General features: G+C 31.7%; 1 protein-coding gene across 2 annotated transcripts in view; it reads right to left on the reverse strand.

Annotated features, from left to right (window-relative positions):
* Positions 1-6,000, reverse strand: part of LOC106672074 — a 186,244-nt gene extending 180,244 nt beyond the window's left edge. The window contains exon 1 of one of the 2 annotated variants that reach the window (XM_014403204.2): positions 5,909-6,000. The gene's annotated coding sequence lies outside the window, so the exon portion shown is untranslated. The remainder of the gene's footprint in view (positions 1-5,908) is intronic. The other variant, XM_014403202.2, reaches the window with a different exon arrangement.

The following is a 6,000-nucleotide window of genomic DNA, read 5'->3' on the forward strand; positions in this document are numbered from 1 at the left end:
TTTTTTGGTAAAGACAAAAGTACGTTTCTTTGAATATTTGCATTATTATTGCTAATTAAATTGAGGTTAAAGTTTATTTTTAACTATTGCATTTTCAAGCTTGTTATCGTTATTTGGTTAAGAATATATTAAATATCCAGCACAAATTCTTTCTTTGCATTTTTTTTTCAAGTTTTCCTCAGTAAATTCATTTAAGTCACGTAAGGTAGATTTACTGTGACACCATATTTTTAACCTTTATTAGTTAATCAATAAAAAAACTCACTATTAATCTTGATAAAAAGTAGAACTCCTTCTTATTCTGTCAAGCTTCTCCCATTTTAACTTCGAATCATTTTATTAACAGTTGTTCAACGCTGTTAAGCAGTTTAAGAAAATGGTAATTATTGCTTATCTGTGTGAATCTGCCTGCCCAAAATTGACTTTAAGCCCGACGTAAGCAAATTAAAAGCTGAAATTTCATAACTCGATTTCTCATTTATGTTTAAGTACTTAAATTTATGACTGTATAATATTTATACAAGTTGGACGATATAATTCTGAAAATTTCTTCCTGCCTGAAGGTGCCGTTTTTCGAACAAATTGGTCTTTTCCTTGTTGGAAACTGTTCCCTCTACAAATTTTAATTTTGATACACATTTTTTTCTAGGAAAAAGCATTCTGTTTAACCGACAAAATCTAAAATTGTACCTTATTTAAGCAAATTTTCACGGTTAATGACCTTAAATTAGTTGTTCAAATGGTGGTCTAAAAGTTTAAAAAATTTTCGGTATCATTTTTTCAAAACCTATTTACTCTAGTAGTACTTTAGTTTTATTTTTCTTAGTAAACTTTAGCTAGAGATTTTTTGAAACACTGAATCTTTACTTTTTAGCAACAGCTTAGGGGTGACAAATTTTAAACATTTTTGGTTTCTATTTAAAAAAAAATTGCAACTTCTGAATGGTTTTAAAAAAAAGGAAAAGTGTACCCAAAAGCGACAAAATGCAACTTTTCAGATTAAACGATTTTCTGCCCCAGTTCGAATTTTCTCCCTTTCCCATTCAATTTACGACATAAAAACCTACATATTCCTCTTGCAATAATCAGATGTTTGAGGTTCGGAAAGTACTTCTTAACAGAGAATATAAATAAAAGACAAGAGTCTTCAAACAGCATAAGAGATGGAAGTTGCTTCAAGACCAGGCACACCAAAACACTCGATTCCCTACTTTCACTACTATTTGAAGCAGTTCCAAAGCTCGGAATTTCATGGTAGCCTTTCAATCTGTGCATAAAACGTTGTACTTTAATTAAATAAATTATTTTAAAAATGCAATTTTAGGTTCGAAAAACTGTCGCTCTTTCGTTAATTACAAACCAAATGTAACATCTTTCCAGAATCACAGAATCATGAAATATATACATTCACGTGTACGTTTAACACAAACAACTTAGATCCAATCGTCAAGAATGATTCTCATATCTGGTTGGATGCCTATTCACTCTCCATAAAAAGCAAAGGCATAATACCTTCTAATATACACTACATACCACACATAAATATACACACAAGTCTGTATCTTTAGATGTCCGTGTGTCAACCGCTTTTAGCATATTCTGATTCTTCTGATAACAATCTTCTTCCGATTGTTCTTCTTTTCAAATTTCTACGGGTGTCGAATCAATGGAACTTCAACAACCGTTACTTTTTCAATTCGAAAGTTGAGTCTTAATATAATTAGAAATCCGAAGTGAGGTGACAGAGGGAGCCCCCTCAAATCGATTTAATACAGATATTTGGAAAAGTGGTAGTAGAAGTTATATAGAGAGATTTAAAAAATCCTTCTCTTCTATTTAAGATTTAGATGCTGATTAGCTAATTATGTTTTAGATTCTTCTAAGCTTCGAAGATCCAGTCTAACGACGATTGCTTGTAGAAATTTTCTTATTAGCAGTAAAATGAAGGACAATATTAAAACTTCATACAATACACAAGCTTGGTCCAAAAAATAGGTTTTCGTTTGTCAACCGCTATGGCATATCTTGGTCTTCTGAAAACAATCACTCTTCTTCTAATTCACATTTAGGCGGTTAATTTGGTACTCGTGTATTTGATACTCAAAACCATTTTTATCAGATCCGGTCCAAGGTCGAATATTTGGAGTAAATTTATTATTAGCAGTACAATGACGTTATAATACAACACTGAAGGTTTAGAACGTAAAATAAATGTTCCTGGGTCAACCGTTTACGGCCTATTCTGGGTCTTCAGAGTACAATCTATATTTTTGTATATAAGGAGTTTCACTTTGGTACCCGTGCTTTTTATATTCCGGAGCAACTGTAGCAGATTATTATTATTTAGAAAAAGTGTATTATTAGCAATACTCGAAGGTAAAATTTGTTAAAAACCGTCCATCGTAATTTTGTTGAGAATACTTACATAAACATCAAAATTACGTGTATTTTTTTATAATATAATGGTACATTATTGTTCATTTTGTAATATTGAACCTATGACGTTGCAGGTTCTCGGGTTGGGAATGGGTAGAAAGGGCTCAAACATCAGGGTTAGAATGATCGAGATGTTGGCGAGAAATTTTTGGAATCGGGAATGGATCAGCAGTTCATGAACAAAAGGAATGTTTAGGTCGCTGTGGTTGGAGACGTAGTAAAAAGCTTTGATCATTTGCCTGAGACCTTTTGATTAGAACGATTGGATGTTCTGGATATTTAATGGCTTGGCCTCAGAGTTTCACTTCATATGTCCAAAGTTGTCGCTGTAGTAAATGGTTAGTAAAGTCTTGAGGGTCAAGGCGGATTTTGGTGCTAGGAGTCTTCGTTGTTGTCCAGGTTTTCTGTAAGTTGTGGTCTTTTAAGTCTTGTGTGGGGGATAGCCTGCTGTCCAGGTAAAGTCCTAGGAATGACGTGGGTAGAAGTCGCTATCTCTTTGTTGTTGATGTACGGTGGAAAGCAAGGCTGTTTTTTTCAATGTAAACGTACAACGAGTACATTTTCCTTCATTAAGTCTTTTTGCATGAAACTTCGTAAGCTCTAGGTGTTCTTGGATATTGGAGGTTGTTTGGGTAGGATACGAGTCAGAGGATAAAATTGCAGTATCGAAAAGTAGGTTGTAATGGTATTGGGGTGTGAAGGTCAGCAGTATAGATGCATCAATAAATGATGGGATTGAAAATGTTCCCTTGAGGAAAGCCGGCTTGTATCGGTCTGATTAACGAGAACTCGTTACCGCACCTCACTCTGACGCAGGTCTGTTAGGTAGGATTTCAGGATAAGATAATAAGGAGTGGGTAAAAGCTAGTTTAAATGGGAAAACATGCCCAGGGCATCAAAATCCTGTGCTAGGAACGCACCCAAGTAATACTCATTTTTCAAGAGCAGAAGAGATGTCGAACACAGATTTATTACTTATTCTAATAGCCCGAATTTTTTCAAATTTGTATTGTTTTATTGTCCCATGTATTTAATTATGCGAAAAACGGAATATGAATAAAACGTTTTCAGTATAAACTTCATTTTAAGCTAGGACATAGGGTTTTTAAGGTTAGGGAAACAGGTTTTTCACTAAAGTTTCAACTAGATTTTCAAGTTTTTAAAACTTTGTACGTCAAAAATTCAACTTATTTATATATCCAGTGGAAAACAGGAAAAAATGAAGTCCGTTGAGAAAGGTGTTCATGGATAGCAAAGGGACGTTGTTTTCCACAAGGATGTAACCTATTTTCACGTCTCATTACCTGACAAAAATTAATGGAGTTGTGATGTCCTACCTTGTCCGCCTTAATCGCTTGACCCTTCACATTCAGTTCTTCACCGTGATGTGAAAAATCTAATGAGAAATACTTCTGGATGGAATACAAATTTGTGTTTAGCACAATGTTACTTAAAATTACATCCAATTTGTTGCATACTTGTCAACGTAAATTTACTGATATATTCAAAAATTTTCTTTGATAAATTCAACAAAGTTATTTTAGGACAAATTTAATTTTAAAAAATAGCAAATTTGATTACTAAAAATATAATAGCACATTTTCACCCAGGAAATAGAATGAAAAGAAAAACATTTTTAGAAAGCTTTATCGACTATTGTCAAGTTAGACTTATCGGTAATTAGAAGTACAAACAAAAATTAAAACTGGTTCGATTGGGATTCCTGGAAAAGCTCACGAATAAATTGTTAACTGAGGACAATTTTTACAATAGTTTCGGAAGTACTGATTCAAGGCTATTAATTTTTATTAACTGCCTCTAGTCGATAGATAAAAGAAAATTTCTTGCATGTGAAAATGCTGGCCGTGATCTCTTAAACCCATTAATTGTAAGACGTAATTGTAAAAGGAAACATAGGAAAATAAATTTCTACATTTATTTAAATTAATGACTTATGTAAAATTTCTATGTCTTAAATATGTTTGTTCTACTCTTTATTTTATTATAATTAGTTCAATGTACAGGTTTATCTTGAATTGAGCTTCAAATAAGTACAATTTAAGTGCCTAAAGGAAAGGGATTGGCAGAAATAATGGTGAAAAGGACGGAATGGAAAACAAATAGAGCAAAGGAACGTTTTTCTTACTGATTAATTTCATTAATTATTAGAATCTTATTATTTCCGTTTAAATTTAAATGATTTGTTTTCCCCAGTTATACGCGTGCCCGCTGGCAGAAGAAACAAGCGAGGCTCAACGGATCCATCACTTAAATTCTTAAATAAATCTGTTTGAATAGAGAACTGTTAAAATTCAAATAATTATTAATTTTACATGATCTGATATATTTGCTACCTTTGTTAAATATTTTATTAGGCAGTTTTTATAGTATTTTTTAAATTTACTATAATAATTATGTTATTTTTCAATTGTTGTTACTGAAACAGAAATAATATGTTAAAAAACACTTCTTTCCAGCTAAGGATTAAGGTTTAAGTCAAAAATCTTTTCTATGATTGGAACAACTTATAAAAATTAATTATAAACCTAAACAAAAAATTACTTTTTAATTGTACAGATATATCTGAACATTATTTTTTAAATTTTATTCGGCAGATTTGATAAAACTTTGAAATTGAACTAAATAAATGGGTTTATTTTCACATTAAAATTACATACACGTAGCATAAAAAAACAAATAATATTTCGCACCATGGCACATCATAATTCTTTAGTTCAAAAACATTTTTATTGAAAGCATTTAGTCAAAGCTAAGATGTGAAATAATTCTTGGCAGGGGGTGTGGGGAGTTATTTTTCAATAGGGATTTTTTTTTCAAAATCTTTGTGACATACAAGCAAACACTGGGTAATGTGGATAGCAAATGCATAATACGAATACAGTGGACAAACTGAATCTTCTTATGTAATAACCCTCGTTGCATAATATGACTAAGCTCGTACACGGTTTTAAAATTGTTAAATGTTAAATTCTCCACGATAATTTTTTTACAGGGCTGTTAATATTTGTTCATTGGTTTTTGCAAACTGTCTGTGCCTATTTCCACTCGTTTGGTGTAATGGTTGATGTCAACACCCAAGCATAACTGTGTAAATTTTTACTCAATATTTTGATTTATAGCAAATTTTTTCAGATGTCAACATGAATTTTTTTAGTCTATTGTTTAATTATTATGCAATATTTATTGGTTGTTTGATAAATGAAACATTATATAGATTTTATGTTAATTTGTTTATAGGATATTTTTTGTTCAGATTTTTTTTTAATTCTAAAGATTCCCATTTATTTTTGCATTTTATAGCATGCAATCCTGTCAGTACGCGGAAAAATGTAACTTTATTCTTAGCATTCTAATTAAAATTTATTAGTAATTAAATATTAATGGTCATGCGGTTTAAACCAAAGAACTCCCCGTTTCAGCGGAAAATGTTATTTTAAAAAAAATCTTCTACCTGTATTTTTTCAGCTAGCTGTCAAATTCGACGACCTCTTTGACAGGATCGTATTTTGCGGAAGGGAACTCGTAGGGACTCTTCGAGGGCTG

Source organism: Cimex lectularius, unplaced genomic scaffold, assembly GCF_000648675.2.
Source record: "Cimex lectularius strain Harlan isolate CLEC.00 unplaced genomic scaffold, Clec_2.1 scaffold132, whole genome shotgun sequence".
NCBI lineage: Eukaryota > Metazoa > Arthropoda > Insecta > Hemiptera > Cimicidae > Cimex > Cimex lectularius.